Source organism: Chelonia mydas, chromosome 2, assembly GCF_015237465.2.
Source record: "Chelonia mydas isolate rCheMyd1 chromosome 2, rCheMyd1.pri.v2, whole genome shotgun sequence".
NCBI classification, from domain to species: Eukaryota; Metazoa; Chordata; order Testudines; family Cheloniidae; genus Chelonia; species Chelonia mydas.
Genome location: NC_057850.1, coordinates 229,695,375 through 229,711,732, shown reverse-complemented (window position 1 = coordinate 229,711,732; position 16,358 = coordinate 229,695,375).

The window sequence follows — 16,358 nt, the reverse complement described above, 5'->3', positions numbered from 1 at the left end:
CAGGTAAGTGGAGCCAGCAAGTGCCTCTTGGCTGGGACGCCTGCACCAATGCAGGGCCTCACAGCCTGGCCAGGAGGGGTGACAGGGCCAGGTCTCTGCCTCTCCTGGGGGAGTGGGAGAGACCTGCTCGGAGGTGCTGACTGATGGGCTGGTGCTGCATCCTGGGCCTCCACCAGCTGCCCTGCCATGATAACAGGGATCACAACACTACCACCTCGAGTGTGAGGCTGCTGGTATTCCCCTCCAGCACCCCACAGGTATCCCCTCCAGCACCCCCAAATACTCGTCCCAGTACACATGCACCTCCTCCCACACCCCCCCTGGCTGGGGCTCCTGCACATTAGCTACCCTGTGGCCCTGGTTAAATCCTACCCCGCCGCCCGGATACCTGTGTGAGACCCAAACAAAACCAGGGCAGATGCCCAGCCCCATGGGCCAACAGTGACCCCCATGGCAGGCCAGCCCTGCAAGCCTTGGGCAGGTGTGGAATTTGTCCCCAGTGCATGGCCCCGTTGACCTGGCTGGAGCTGCCCCCCCCCCCCCAATATGTAAGTCAAACTATGCCTATTGTGCGCTCTCTGTGGAGAAAAGTAAAGTAGTCCTGTTAAATGGTCTGAATTTGCTGGAGAATTCACCATGTAGGCAGGGAGCTGTGCAGCCTGGCAATACCCTGGTCAGGAGTGGAAGAGACATGTGTCGCCTCCCAAGAGAGGGGATGGCTGGGGAACTAGAAGCCTAAGGGTGGGTGCCCTTTCTGGACTATAAAAGGTCAGTACAGGTGCAGTTGCCCTCAACTGTGACACACAACTTGACAACTAAATAAATGGTCTGATTTTTGAACATCCTGAATACTCCACAGCTTGCACTGTTGTCACTGGGAACTTCTAGTTGTTCAGCATTTTTGAAAATCAGGCCACCTATTTAGGTGCCAAAATGTGCACTTGGGAGCCTAACTTTGCACACTTATTTTTCAAAAAGTTACGTTTTTGTGTTTAACAAATTCACCAAGCACAATGTTATTAGAGTTGAAGGGTAGCTTTGTAGCACTGTTGTGTTGCCATCAGAGATACAAGGGTTTGCGAACAAACTCAGGGCTCCTGCTGCTCCCTGGGTTCATGAAAAGTAGGCATGCTTAGTCTGAAGACAAAGAAGGTAAGCACAGAAGTCTCTAATACTGCTCACCCTTAACTACAGGGCTTGTTGTTTAATGCCAGGAGATCATGCATTTCTCCTTCCAGACCTGAAGGTAAGGGTCAAGATCCCTTTGAGCAAAGGAGGAAGCAGGAGAAAGCACAAGGCAACAGATCAAAGAGGTGGGTATTGCCTGCACTTAAAATGATAACCACCAACAACAAAAAATTAGTATATGAATTTCTGAATGGTCATAGTGAGCAGCAAAATGGTAACCATAAAGTTCCAGGTGGCCATAGATTTGTTGTAATATTTTACTGGTCGTGAAACCAACATAAACTGTCAATTCAAAAAACATGGTTGACAGTGACCCAAACCTTTTAAAATATCTTGTAAAGAAAAACTTGGAAATGTCAAAGTTTTATAAATCATTGGCTACATTCTTGGAACAGATATCAGCTTAGTAGGTTGTCTGTGAATGAGTAGTATAAAGACTTTAATCAGAGAAGATTGAACAAGGCTGGTTCCATGGCATGGGAAGATCCATATGACCATATCTAAGTTATGCTCTTACTGAAAATGTTCAAAGTGTTTGTCACTTTGTTTGAAATGTGTAGCACTGTTAGATATATATTTATATGTACTCTACCCCCTTTGATATAAAAACCAAACCTGTTTCTTATCAAAATACATTGCCACAAATGCTATCTTAACCAAAGCAACTTAAAATAAAAGCATTTACTGTAAGAACTACTATAAATAAATCACTACATTAAATATAGTCTGAGGACCATTACTCAGGGCCCCCTTCAGAAACAAAAATACAGGGAGGGCGGTTGAAACCTTTTTGCAATTTCCTCATGGGCAACTGTGGTCGGAATTCTATACCCAATTTATAAAATGAAATATCCCCTGTATCTGTTTCACAAGGACATGTACCAGCATGAGTGTGGGATTTAGTGGAACATGGATTTACAACTGGACATTAAATATGGGCATGTGGAAACATTATTATGTAAACTAATACTTAGCTACTTTTTGCTACATTTCCTCAACAGCAACAAAATGGTAGCACAGAAACTAAATGCCAAGTGTAATTTTTTAAACTTGTTTTACAAGAACAAAAAGAAAAAAGTCTTCTGAGGACCAATGACAATTAGTTACATTTTTTAAACTGGGTGTGTTCTAGTATTCATTCTTTTTTTCTTAATTGACTAAAATTCAAGGCCATGTCATAAAGGTCTTGAACAAACATGGCGTGTGCAGTTACATAGATAAAAAGTTAGCATAAAAACTTCATTTTTTGTTGTGAAGTCTTAAATATAGCCAGATTCTGCTTCTACTGAACTCAATGGAAGTTTTCCATCAATTTCAATTTTTAGCAAAAACAAGCTCCAGGATTATTATTTTTTAAATGCATTACTAAGAATCTTTGGAACATTTTTTTACCCTCTGGGTTTCTTGCCTTCCGTAGTCCACTGTGATGACCCATTCATTGCTCAAGTAGGAGCTTTATCTCAAGATGGCTGCAGTTTAGACATATATAGACTATTATAATGTTAGAGATGGATGTAAGTGGTGCACAAACTTTATGCTGGCCCTCTGCACAGAGATGAATTTCACCTTTTCAGAATGCCACATGACAGGTGGGTGAAAACCATAAGGCATAGTGCTTTAAGATGCAGCCATAGCCCCTTCATCTGGGCTCTAACTCTTTGAACAGCACACTAGAGATTGAACCAGAAATCTCCAGAGCTAAAAGCCCGAGTCTCTACAGCTTGAGCTAAGCAGCCTGGCACTGCAACTGGGCACCGTAATATTTATGCCCTCTGTGGGTCAGACATGCATAATATGCACTGATCAGAGGGTTACGTACACCCACAACCTTACTCTGATCTCTTGGGGTAGACAGCCAAGCCCCACTTTTGGTTGAGGTTGCATTATGTATTGGTAGTCAGTGTGACTTTCCAGAACATAGATAGTCCACCATAACATGGACCATAACAGTTTACCTTAAACCTGTGGGATGGCAGCAGCCATCTAATGTCTATTGTGCCACAGACTATTAGATGAATGCCTTGATAACTCACAGCTGGTGTATTCATTTACTGGAGTACGTTTCCTTTCCAAACTTAACAGTGTTAAGAAGTAGGGCGACATTTTTTGGCTGAGACATTGGTCATTGAAAAATGTAGATTCGCCAACATTGAACTGTTTCATGAATTGTGTTGGTTTCGCTGAACCGTTTAGTTAAACAATAATCTGAAAAAGAACATTTCATTGTGACATTTTCATACTTTCTTTAATTTTATTTTTAAAAAATCAAAAACGTTTTTAAAGGTTCAAAATTGAACCTGAAACATTTTATTTTGATTTGAACAAAACTTTTTTCGTTCAACCCAAAATGAATTTGTTTGTAGGTTTGCCAGAAATTGGAGATTTTTCATGTTCATGACAACCCGAAATGAGACTATTCTTGATTTTTCAGAATTGCGAGAAAACTGAAAAAATACCCAGCTCTAGTGAGGAAGACAACAATTTGTGACACCACTACCAGGGCAAATCTCCTACCTGCAGGAGAGTTAGTACTGCAAAGCTCTCTGTTTCTCCAGCCTTCCAGACTCTAAGTAAGAGGTAAGACTTGCTCCTTGATGGAAAACAAAGTACTTGAAGAAGAGGGAAGGAGGCACAGAGAGAGAAAGAGAGATGCATATTTAAAGTGAAAGATAAAATTTCCAGAAGCAAGGAAACTTTCATTTAGGTGCAACTGAGCAGATCATGAGACAGAGAGATTTTTGGTACATGCTCTTTGGTACATGTCACCATAGTGGCAGCTATCTGTTGATGAGAATGTGGAGCTCCTATACTTTTGAATATTACGTAGCTGCACATGCTATACTGAAGGACCAGATTGTATTCACTCTGCTGAACAGCACAGGAAATAAAACTTTCACTCTATTATGGAGTCTGATGCAGACAGACACACCAGGAACAAAAGCACATGCAGAGATCTTATAAAGCTCCGGAGCCACTGGTGATTGCTGTGGGATTCTGGTTACCTAAAAGAAGCAAAGAAGAGGAAGGAAAAACTGCACAGTTTATTGCAGTCTTAAACATGGTGGACACAGTATTAACTGATGCCCTTCATGACAGGCTGGGCTATGTAGTTAAGCAATACAGAAACAAGTGCCTATTGTCTGAGCATGGTGTGTCATACCACAAGGTTACGGACATTGCTGTAAGAGAATCCCAAGTGGTGAATGTGTCTAACAAAGTCTACAAGCTAGCAGAATTTTCACGTCACATATCATTACTTCGGAATGTTACTGATGTGACAAGATAGGTCACTCAGAAGCAGAGACCCGGCATGGTGCAAAGACCTGATGGGCTGGCAGTGGGGTGAAAAGAGACATGTTGACTGCATGTTGTGGCATAAGGCACATGGCTGCAGGCAAGAGGTGGTAAATGGGGCACAAGGAGGCAAGAATGGAAGGTGAAGGACTGTCAAAATGTGACAATGAAAGGGGCTAGAGCCAGAAAACAGAGGGAGAAAGAAGAAAACAAACAAACAAACTTGCATGTCTTCACTATTGTAGGCCTTTTTGTAGCTCTGGGTAGCTCCATTATCTGATGCAGTGGTTATAGCAAAGTCAGTCATCTTCCTCTGTGATCTATATCATTTGCAAAGCAAATTGCCCCTCATGTTCAACAGTCACAAACAAGTAGATTGCCATTCTTTCCAATGAAGGGTGATCCATCCTTTCTGGTCCAAAGGAGCCATAAGAATTGGCTAGAACATTGCATGACAACAATGAAAGCTGAAACAGGTCTGTGACGGGGTGTCAAAACTGCACGCAGGAGAAGAAGGGGTTAATTAGATCCAGAGAGCCTGGGTACACCTGAAGATAGTGTGGCAGACTCAAGAGAAGATTCCCAGGGCAGTTGGACGAGGCCAAGGGGAGAGGCAGCCTTGGATCCCCTCCTGAGAGGAGAGGATGGGCAAGAGCCACGGATAAGGGGCTATGGAAAAGCTGTAGGAGAAGATTAGCTACTGTGGTGGGCCCTGGGAAGGGATAAAATTTGAGCAAGGAGGGCCTGCGAGTCAACATCCTGAGAACATGACAGAGGATTCAGGGGGGAAAGGAAAAGTGACTGAAATCTCAAGCCCTGTAGGGGTCAGGTCTAGGGGTACTTCTTGTTTGACACCATTTGAGAGCAAGACCAGGATTGAAAAGAGACCCAGGAGGGACAAAAGATGTTGGAGGAGATTACATGTGAAGGGCATCATAGTGGACATTACCTGAGACTCGAAGGACAGTGGTACCCCAGAAAGTTGGGACTAGAGTGGGCCATGGCCAGACGGCCAAGTCATCTCAATGCTGGACAACCCAAATCTCAATGGAGAGCTGAGGCAGAGTTGTGGAAATGCTGCATCATGCCAGAAGGGGGCGATTCAGGACAGTGAGTCAGTTACAAGGTCCAACCACAGTGCTGCAGGAACAGCTGCTACTTTTAAGAGGGAATTGGGGAACATGAAAGGCATCTCTGTAGAGCTGTACATTAAGTCAGACAACTAACCAGGTGATGCGAGGTGAGAATAGAAACATAGGTCATCAAATGTTGAAGCGGATCTTAAACCTCTGATCAAGGCATGAATTCTTTATTGGCTGAGAAAATGGGCAACTTCCCATTATGCCACCATTCTAATCTGTGGAAACACCATTGTGACTATAAAGCTAGTATTTTATTCAGACTAAAATCCACTTCCTCTGATCTCTGCTTCTTTTGCAGTGGGTGAAAAGCTTAGCAAAACTGACCTGTGCCAAACTTACTTATAAATGCAAATGGTGGAAAAATCTCAGGGTTTACTAACAACAGTGATAGCCTGGCACTGTTGTTTATCTTCTGGAACCAGCTTTGTTTCAGAGGGCTTTGGAGAGGAATGCTGGGGATACACTACTACCTAGTCATTGGTCATAATGAAAGTTAGCAAGATTATGTACAGATTCTTGGCATGTTGAGCATTATAGTCTGAGAGTTCATAATGGCAAATGCAAAGTTTTCCAGCATTCCCTAATATGTGGGCTATATGGGTGATTCTAATGGTTTTCACAAGGTACCCACAAAGGTTAAGACCATGGTGGATGTTCCTGTTCTTGAAAATTCTGAATATATTTAGTTCCTTTCTGGGATTATTGAATTACTATAGATTCTTCATTCCTCATCTACCTACAGTTCTAAATATTCTTCTAGATCAAAGAAAAACCTAAGGCCCTATGTCCAATCACTACACTCCATGTATGTTGTACATCATTTTATATTGCAAGCTCTTTGGGACAGACAGTGTTGCAGCTGCAGCATTTCTAGTGAAGACATAGCCTAAGTTTCTACAGTTTCTGTTCCTCTGATGTTCCATCTGCATCCTGCACAGTCACAGTATCTGTGAACCTAATACTCTAAGGATTGTGGGAGTGAGGCTGAAAGTGGATGTGCTTTGCTGTTCTCTCTGTGCTTTTTCTGCTGGGGAAATAGGGTTTTGGTTTTTTGTGTGTTTAGTTTTGTGGTTGTTAGGTTAATTTCAGGCTCTCTTTTGTTTTAGCAGCTTTTTGTCAGCCTCTGGGCTGTCATGGCCAGCCCAGGGGGACAGAGACCTCAATTTGTGTGGTGTCTAAGGGTTTAACCCGTGGCCATGGGTTGCAGATTTTGCCTCTGTGAAGGAGTGGGTTCTAGCTATGGGGAAGGTGATTGGGTTTAAACATGTGAGGTATGCCTCCCACATGAGAGAGGCTGTTATTGTGTGTGTTGCCACACTTAGGCTGGTTGAGGGATTTTTGTCCCTTTAGTGCCCCTCTCAACACCTGCTGTTAAAGTCTCTATCTCTGATGTGCCTTCTTTCTTAGGAAATGAGCAGCTGGCTAAAGACCTGGTGGGTTATGGGAAGATCACTAGCCCTATCAGGAGGATTCCTTTGGGCTGTAAAACCCCAGAGGTTCGGCATGTCTTCTCCTTTCATCGGCAGGTTTATGTGATATTAAACAATGCTTCCAAAGTGTTAAAAGTTTCCCTGAATTATAGGATTGGGGAGCGTGACTACGCAGTGTTTGTTGCCACTGAGGACAGGGCCTGTTTTGGGAAGCTGACACATTTGTTTAATCAGTGCCCTAAGAAGAGATAGGCTGCCCCTGAGAATGGCGACAGTAGGAATGCAGGGGTTTCTGAGAGTAAAACACAGAGTGAGGTGGCTCTGGCAGAAACTGGGTCACAACAGGCTCCAGCTGTCTCTGGGGATGTTGGTCCTGGGAGGTTCCAACCCCAGGGGAGATGGCATTACTGGTTCTGTGGCTCCTGACTCAGCGGCCTCCTGGCTTGAGCCTGACTTCGAAATGGAGGTTGAGCCTCTTGCTATGGAATCCAGGGCCTGGACTGAGGATTCTGGCTTGCAAGCGAAGCCCCAAAGCAAAAGATGTCCGTTAAAGGCAGAGGGGGCTCTAGTTTTTGAGGATGCTGCAAAGTGGGCTAGTTTGCTCAGGGTAGTTGGGAAGCAAACTGCTGAGGGTGGCCCTTTGGTTGGGAGCATGGAGAGTTCTCAGGTATTAGTTTTGCTGGCTTTGTCCCAGCAGCCCCCTCCCTCTGGTCTCTCTGAGTCTCCCCGCTTGAGGTCAGTAGTGACTCAGCCTGCGGGGGCTGACAAACTCACAGACTCTTTGGGTCCTGAACTGCCTGAGGGGGGACATACCCTGGATATTATTGGTAGGTAAGTTTCTGGATGAGACTAAGGGGAAATGTGGAGTAGAGGTGGTGGATTGGTTTCCTGTCCTTAATCTGTTTTTGTTATCTGCTCAGTATGTGATGAGACACGTCTCTGTGTGACTGAGTTTGACAAACAGAAGTGGTACAGATGAAAAAAAATGGTGATCAAATGGCGTGTCTCTTTGACCAATAGAAATGTTGGGGATTAATGGATATAGGAGAATTTGATGTTTTTGTTTGGGGTTTTTTTTCCTTTGTCCATCTTTTTCTTATTTTTTCTGTTGACTATTGGTCTGGTGAATAATTTTGTATGCGGCTTGCTGAATGTGAATGGGTGTAGGGACATTAAAAAAAAAAAGTATGGCTCTCTTTGAGTACCTGTCCCAGAAAAAAAGTGGAGATTTCATTTTTTCAGGAGATACACACACATTCTTGGTTTGCTGTATAGGAGATAGGAGGTTTTTCTGAGTCATGGTACCACTGCAAGCAAAAGGATTGCCATTCTCACTCTGGACATGGTGAAGCCTGATTCAGTGGTTGTGCAGGAAGTTGTTTCAGGACATTTATTCAAGCTACTTTTGAGCACAATCATTTTTTTAATTAATGTTTATGCTCCTACTGTAGGGAAAGACAGGGTGTGGTTTTTTTCGGTGCTTGAGTGCTTTTTTGACAAATTGTTTGACAAGTGATATTTTAATTTTGGGGGAAGATTTTAATTGCACTCTTAATGAGAGATTGGATAGGAATCATTTTGAACCACATCCATTGTCTGCTCAGCTATTTGCAACCCTTTTACAGGCTGCTGACCTGACTGATGTGTGGCGACATTTTCACCCTTATGCAAGCAGTATACCTAGTTGAGTGCTAGTGCTGGCTCTTTCTTTATGGCCCATTTGGACAATATTTATGTTTTTACTTATCATTTGTCTCATTTACTTTCCAGTTGTATTGTCCACACTGGGATTTCAGAGTCTGGTTTGGTCTTATTTATGTTGTCTCTTCCTTCTATGCAAGACAGCCATCCATACTGGCATTTTAACTTGCCTTTTGCAAGGTGTTCACTTTTGGGACTCTTTCAATTATTTTTGGGGAGCCTGGCTTGCCTCAGAAGATGTTTATCCACCTCGCACCATTGCATCAAGGAGGGGAAAAGTTAATATTAATGTTTTTGTCAGCAATAAACACAGCAGACAACCCTGGGCCTTTGCTAGAATAGGAAGAATTAGAATTGGGGGATGTGGAACCTGAAAAAGCCTCTCATGGCAGTAATGAATTGCTGGGCTGCATGAGAGCTAGAAATATAAAAAGCTGCTCTTGTGGGACTTATTAGATAGCAACATTCAGGGTGCACTGGTTAGGGCCCTTCTCAAACGCATGCACCTACTCAGTTTTTCTTGAGCTTGGAATACAAATGTGTGGATCTTCTGAATTTCCTTTTAATAGCTTAGGCCATAAGTCATTGTGTGTGAGTGTGGTAAAGATTCCTCATTTTCCAATGCTTGTTGATTTTCCCGATAGAGTATGGAAAAGAGAGCTCCTGGTGGCGGACCCATCCATCCAGCCTGGCGAACTGTATATAAGCTTCCGATTGCAAAGCGTATGGGTGATCTCCAATGGAGAATTCTTCACAGGGCCATTGCCATGACTGCATTTGTGCATTGTTTGACTCTGCAGGTGTCCACGCCATGTCCTTTTTGTGACACGGAGGAGATGTTTTGCATATATTTCTTACTTGTTCCAGGTTACAACCATTATTTGTTTTACTTCAGGGTATTTTTCAGTTATTGTCCCTTGATTTTTCTCTTACTGTATTTATTTTTACTGTTAAGTATAGGTTCACAAATAGATCTATGGTATGCCTTGCAAACTTTATTTTGGGTCAGACAAAGATGGGCCATTTTAAAAAGTAGACTATGTAAATTATTTGGTACTGGGGTTGCTGCTGTTCTTCAGGTTTTTAGATTTTTAGTGTTTTTTTGCCTTCATTTGAAATTTAGATATTATACTCTTATAAGCAATCTGGATCAATTTATTCAGTGGTGGCAGTTGGAAATGCACTTTGTACGGTTTGGGATTGGCAACTGTTTTTGAACTTGTAGTTTTAAACGTAAAAAGGTCTCCTTCTCTCTCTCTCTCTCTCTCTCTCTCTCTCTGTGCTTTTACAGAACTTCATTCAATAGGGCTCTTGATACAGATCAGCCCTCTATGTGCTACTGTAATATACATTTTAAATAAAAAAAATCCTAAAATAGTAAGTTTATTAAATGCATTTTGATCCCAGTTTACCAATATGATTGGTGTGTAATGTATCCCCACACAGAGTGGAATTGGGAGAGAATTTTAAGGACACAAGACAGGAAGCAACTCTGAACAAACTGGATGGGAAGATTTAGAACTTCTATGTAGAGTGTAGAAATTGTGTCAATATTTATATGGACAAAGAATTGTGCTTCTGAGATCTCCATCTTTTCATGTCTGTATTTGGGCTTCACAAACTATTACATCTCTAGCTGCCTGTAGAATGCAAAGATGGACTTCTTATTACCTATCCACCCTTTTGTGATTTAGCCATAGGGCCAAGATGCTGAAGACCCGCCAAAGTCAGCTGGCAGCCTGCAGGGGGTACCAGGGTGAGAAAAGAACTGCGGCCCCACACCCAGCCTCTAGGAGGTGCTCAAGAGATTAATGCCCCCATTACAGTTAGTTTATGTAATTTTGCAGTCATCCAGCTTTCATAGTGGTGGGCACATAGAAAGACAGATTCATAAGTAAGAAAGCACTCAGAATGTGCCAATACTCTCCAGTTGCATACCTGGTTTTGCAAGGGCAAACACTAGAAGATCAGAAAAACGAATGTCCTGTTATTCTAGATGACTAGTTTAGTCAGCACATACTTACTGCAGCATATTTGAGTTATTATTCCACCACTCTTAAAACAACAGATGCTGGGTCAGCTTCATGCTGGACATAGTGAAAGGATGCATCTGAAAGAAACTGCCTGATGTCACTTTTGATGGCCTCATTTGGATCATACCATTGAAGAGAGGGCAAAAACCTTCTTCCTTGTGAATCAGATTATAAAGAATATGCTGAAACTGGCACCACTGCATATGTGATCATGGCCTGAGAATCCATGGCAGGATAGTCAGGTGGATTTTGTTGGGTGTTTTCGTTGAGGACATATATTCTTGGTGGTCACTGATGCTTATTCAAAGTGGCCAGAGATCTGTGTAATGGCCTTCACGTCTGTTGAGTATGCTACCAAGATGTATGTGAAATGTTCAGTCAGTCTGCCAGGACAACTACAAAGTGACAAAGGAATTTTATTTCTATCTTCTGAGTTCAAAACTCTTGCAGTTTAATGGGGAAGGAGGTCATATTAAATCAGCACCAGACCATCCAGCTAATTCTTCATTGAGAAAAACCCAATGTATGCATAAAGGCTTAGCTAACTTGTTAAGTTACTGAAACACCAGATCACACCACAAGAATGGAGTCCCCAGTACTTCTAGTTAGAGGACATTTCTTTCAATTTACTGAAACTATTGGGGATGATTCATAAGGCACAAGAACAACAGGTGCCTTGGGAGATAAGAGTCAACACCAGGACAAGTAATAGCTCACAAATATGTTATACAGCTTAAATGGGTTCCTGGTTATCCCTTAGCAAGACAGGACCAGTATCATGCACAAGGAGTACACAAATGGCCTCACATCCCAGAGACATGTTGCTCAGGTTTTAGATACATGTTTATCAGTTCTTTCATTTCAGAGCCTTCTCTAATATCAATGTTAGCAGATGGCCCTTTGTCAACATGTTTTCAAAAGTAAGTGATGCTTTCATGTGATATTTGCTTTGAATACTTCATGCTACAGTTAAAGTTCCAGTTCCTCTACAGACATTTGGGTACATCATACTTCCTGGTCTAGGACAGAATTCATAGTAGTCAATCCCCATTTTCTTGTTAATAATAGTTAAATATTAGAGCATTCCATGGGGGGACAGCAATATGTTACATCTAGTGATTGCATAGTTTTGCACTGACTGATTTTTTCATATTAACACTGTATATAAAAACTAGTGTGCAGATCCTTAGTTGGTGTAAACTGGCATAACTCTATTGGTGTCAATGGACCTCTGCTGATTAACACCAACTGAGGATCTAACCCCATGTGATGCCTGTCAAAGAATAAATGAGAAACGTGTTTGTTGCTGACCTCTAGCTCTTGTAGTCTGTCTTTATTTGAGAAATAAGTTTGGAACGTAAACAGGTTGAACCATACGACACAGCTATCTTTTCACTCCCGTCTGTGGCATGCTACCAGCAGGAGAGGTAGGACCAGAAACTTGGCAGCTGAGCACAGGGAGTCACAGGTGCAGGAGAGGAAGAATAAGACAAAACCAGAAGAGCAGATTGTGGGTTTTTAAGCATAGGTTTAATTCCTCTTATTATATGAAACTAAATAAGGAAAGACAGGAAGATGCGGAGGGCCTGAAAATGTAGAGAGACCATGGAATATGGAAGCCTTGAAACAGGAACGTGAGCCTACAACCACCAGTAGAGATTCCAGCCAAGACAGCCTTTTTTATGTACTTTTCCATGCTATAGCGTATAACAATCCATTTACTCACAAGAATGTTTTCTTATTATATTTTGAGTAATGTCCTGCTGATCTAAAAAGTTTAAGGGTCCCACAAGCCCTTCAAATTTGTAATACCCCCTTTCAGTCCACTTTCTTTCCCTTTGGAGCTGTGCAGCCCTGGGGTACGTAACTGAGAGATGTCCACTTCAGTCAGGGGAGCAAACTTCATGAATCACCAAACAACAGTGCTCAAATGGGAAAAGCACTTTCTTTGTACCAATTTGTGGACTTTAAGAAATGAATAGAAAGTAGAGCTTTGAAAACCCCTAGAGAGTAATCATGCTCACTTTCTCTCTTGGCCTCTTCAAGCTTGTAAGTCTCAGGGTGGTTTAATTAAAGTCCTTAAAACTCTAACAGTAACATTCAAATGCTTAATTTTTTTCCCTCTGGACTCACAGAATTTCCATCCCTCTTTCTCATGTCACTCTCACTCTATAATAAAACAACTGAGTCACACACTGGTACATAAATATTAGCAGATTTTTAGGCTTGCTGTATTTTTTTTCTTTCGGCCTATTGGGCAAACAGCCTAGAAGGGCTAAGTTATTTGCCAGAATTTGAATTTCTGGCAAACAGCGCAGATCCAGTAGAAATCTCAAATCATATTTCAGGAATGCCATCCTTGTACTGTGCCTTTCCAACTCTTTTCTCTGCACACTAACAAGTATTATGGGGAAATGTGTTCCAGAAATGTGAAAAGTGATGCAGTGGGAAATGTACCAGAACCATCTTTCCACTTATGTGGTTGCAGTTGTCCAAAAAACACAATTAATTAGTGTGATTGAACTGTTTAGCTCCCCATTAAAAGCTTTTTGTGTGATTATATGAAGAACCATTGGTAGAGTAGACTTCATACTGAAATAATTAGTGGAAATTTTAATTACATTCTGATAAGTAAGATACTAGTTTGTTTGGTACGCTGCAAACACGGAAAACACATGCACTATCGAACACAGTATATAGGAGTTTAGATTAGAGGTGCTGATGAACTATGTGGAGATTATGTACTTGTCAGGCACATAATGTGTCTGAATTTGAAAAGCAGCCTCTCATTTTGTTCCTGCAATGTTGAGGGTATAAATAATTGCAGGTGATTTTCTATCACTTATGGCTAGAAAGTGAATTAAACTAAACTGAATTAAGGCCACTTCTATCTTGAATAAGAGTGTCCACAGAGGGATTTAGTGCAGTTTAATTAATCTCCAATTTGCATTTACACCTTTACTTAATTCATATTAACTTTTCTGAGCAGCTGAATATAGACAAGCCCTAAGCCCTGGTCTACACTAGGACTTTAGGTCGAATTTAGCAGCGTTAAATCGATGTAAACCTGCATCCGTCCACACGATGAAGCCCTTTATTTCGACTTAAAGGGCTCTTAAAATTGATTTCCTTACTCCACCCCTGACAAGTGGATTAGCGCTTAAATCGGCCTTGCCGGGTCAAATTTGGGGTACTGTGGACACAATTCGATGGTATTGGCCTCTGGGAGCTATCCCAGAGTGCTCCATTGTGACTGCTCTGGACAGCACTCTCAACTCAGATGCACGATTGTTTGCCGTTGCTCTGACGCAGGGAGGGGCGACTGACGACACGGCTTACAGGGTTGGCTTACAGGGAGTTAAAATCAACAAAGGGGGTGGCTTTACATCAAGCAGTATTTCAGGCAGGACTTCACGGAGAGTTCCAATAAGAAATGGTGCACCTAAGTTATTGTTCTTATTGGAACAAGGAGGTTAGTCTGGCCTCTGATTGATACATGACTAGATTTACCTCGCTGCACCTTCTCTGTGAGTGACTGCAGTGTGACCTAGAGGAATGAGTCCCCTAGACGGGGGGCGGAGTGGGGGGGTTTGCAAATGAGTACAAAACAAATCTGGTCTATTTCTTGTTTTGATCCACTCCATCTATCTTTTACATCTTTGGCTGGCAGCAGACGGTGCAGAAGGACTGCATGCCATCCACATCTCATGGCTGCTCACCATAAGATGGTTCAATAGAACTGACTGCAGGACTAAAGAGAATGACCTGATCAAGTCACTCCAAATTTAGTCCCTGCGCCCATGTCTGCCCAGGCGCTCCTGATCGACCTCACACAGGCAACCAGGAGCACCTCGGACATGACGATGACGGCTACCAGTCCTATTGCACCGTCTGCTGCCACAAGGCAATGGGTTGCTGCTGCTGTGTAGCAATGCAGTACTGCGTCTGCCAGCACCCAGGAGACATATGGTGACAGTGAGCTGAGCGGGCTCCATGTTTGCCGTGGTATGGCGTCTGCATAGGTAACTCAGGAAAAAAGCAAAATGATTGTCTGCCCTTGCTTTCACGGAGGGAGGGAGGGAACGGGGGCCTGACGATATGTACCCAGAACCACCCGCGACAATGGTTTAGCCCCATCAGGCATTGGGATCTCAACCCAGAATTCCAATGGGCAGTGGAGACTGCGGGAACTGTGGGATAGCTACCCACAGTGCAATGCTTCAGAAGTCGACTCTAGCCTCGGTACTGTGGAAGCACTCCGCCGAGTTAATGCACTTAATGCACTTAGAGCATTTTCTGTGGGGACACACACACTCGAACATATAAAACCGATTTCTAAAAAACCGACTTCTATAAATTTGACCTAATTTCATAGTGTAGACACACCCTTAGACATCTTTCACTCCCTGTTTGAATGGTTTAGGGCAGGGGTCTTGATCCTACAGCACCTAATGCACCGTTGATTATTTCTGTTTGTTTGCAGTCAATGGGCCAGATTTTCTACTCAATTACACCACTGAAAGCCAAGACTCACTTCTCTGCAGTCAGCAGAGTTCTGCTGGTGTAAACACCAGAACAAACGAGAGAAGAAGCAAGGCCAGTAACTGTGACCCAGCGCTGTGTTAGGGGTATGGTTGGAGGAGTTTCCTTACAACCCGCAGGGATACAAGTTCAACTTTTGTGTTAAATGAAAGCTTAAATGTTGAAGAGGAGGCATCACCTGAGCAGTGGTAGTCTGCAGTGGCACTGCATGCCCACAAAATCCGCTCCCATGTTCTAAACAGAGAATAACCTGAAATGTAAGGTCTGTCTATAGTGAAAGAAAAAAGAACTGCTAGGAGGCACCCTCTGAATATATGTAAGCTTCAGCTGAGGGCTAGGAATCCTGTATATCCCTCAGACTCCAAAGGAAATGGACCCCCCCTACTTTTTAAGAGGCCACTATGATCTCCCTGAGTTTCGTTTCACTTGACCACATAAATGACTAGCCATTTTCTAAAGCTGCTTTTGTATATGGGAGCTCTTCCACTTCTCATCCAGTTGCAAGCAGGAAGTGTGATTTCAGGGGCCTTTCACCCAGGTCTGTTGCAGCAGATGATTCCGGGACTAGACCCTAAATCCTGTCCTGCACACAGACAGGAAGCATTCCTTTCCTAGGGTTTAATGCGGCAGGAGCTGGCTCTGGAGCCTCTCTTCTAATTAGCTGCTGCAGGTGGAGAGCTGTGCAAGTCGCTAGGATTGTTTTTATAGCTATCACATCTTTATGTGGCTGAAGTGGTTTTTTCCACTGTAACTTGGCCGTTTTTGCAAGAGAAATATTTTAGGTCACATTATCATTTTTCCCCCCACGGAAAGCTTATAAAAATTAATCTGTAAGTAAATTGTTAGGGAAAAACATTAGCGAGCGTGTTTTTAAATGGATAATCTTAAAAGGAGCCCATTCCAGGGGCGTTACAAAGTAAAAGCTGTGGGCCAGCTCCTGATCTCCACCTCACTTCCCCCACCCAAGCTAACACCAGTCTCAGCTAACCCTCCAGTGATTGTTTTCCTAATTATTGAATTTAATGCTG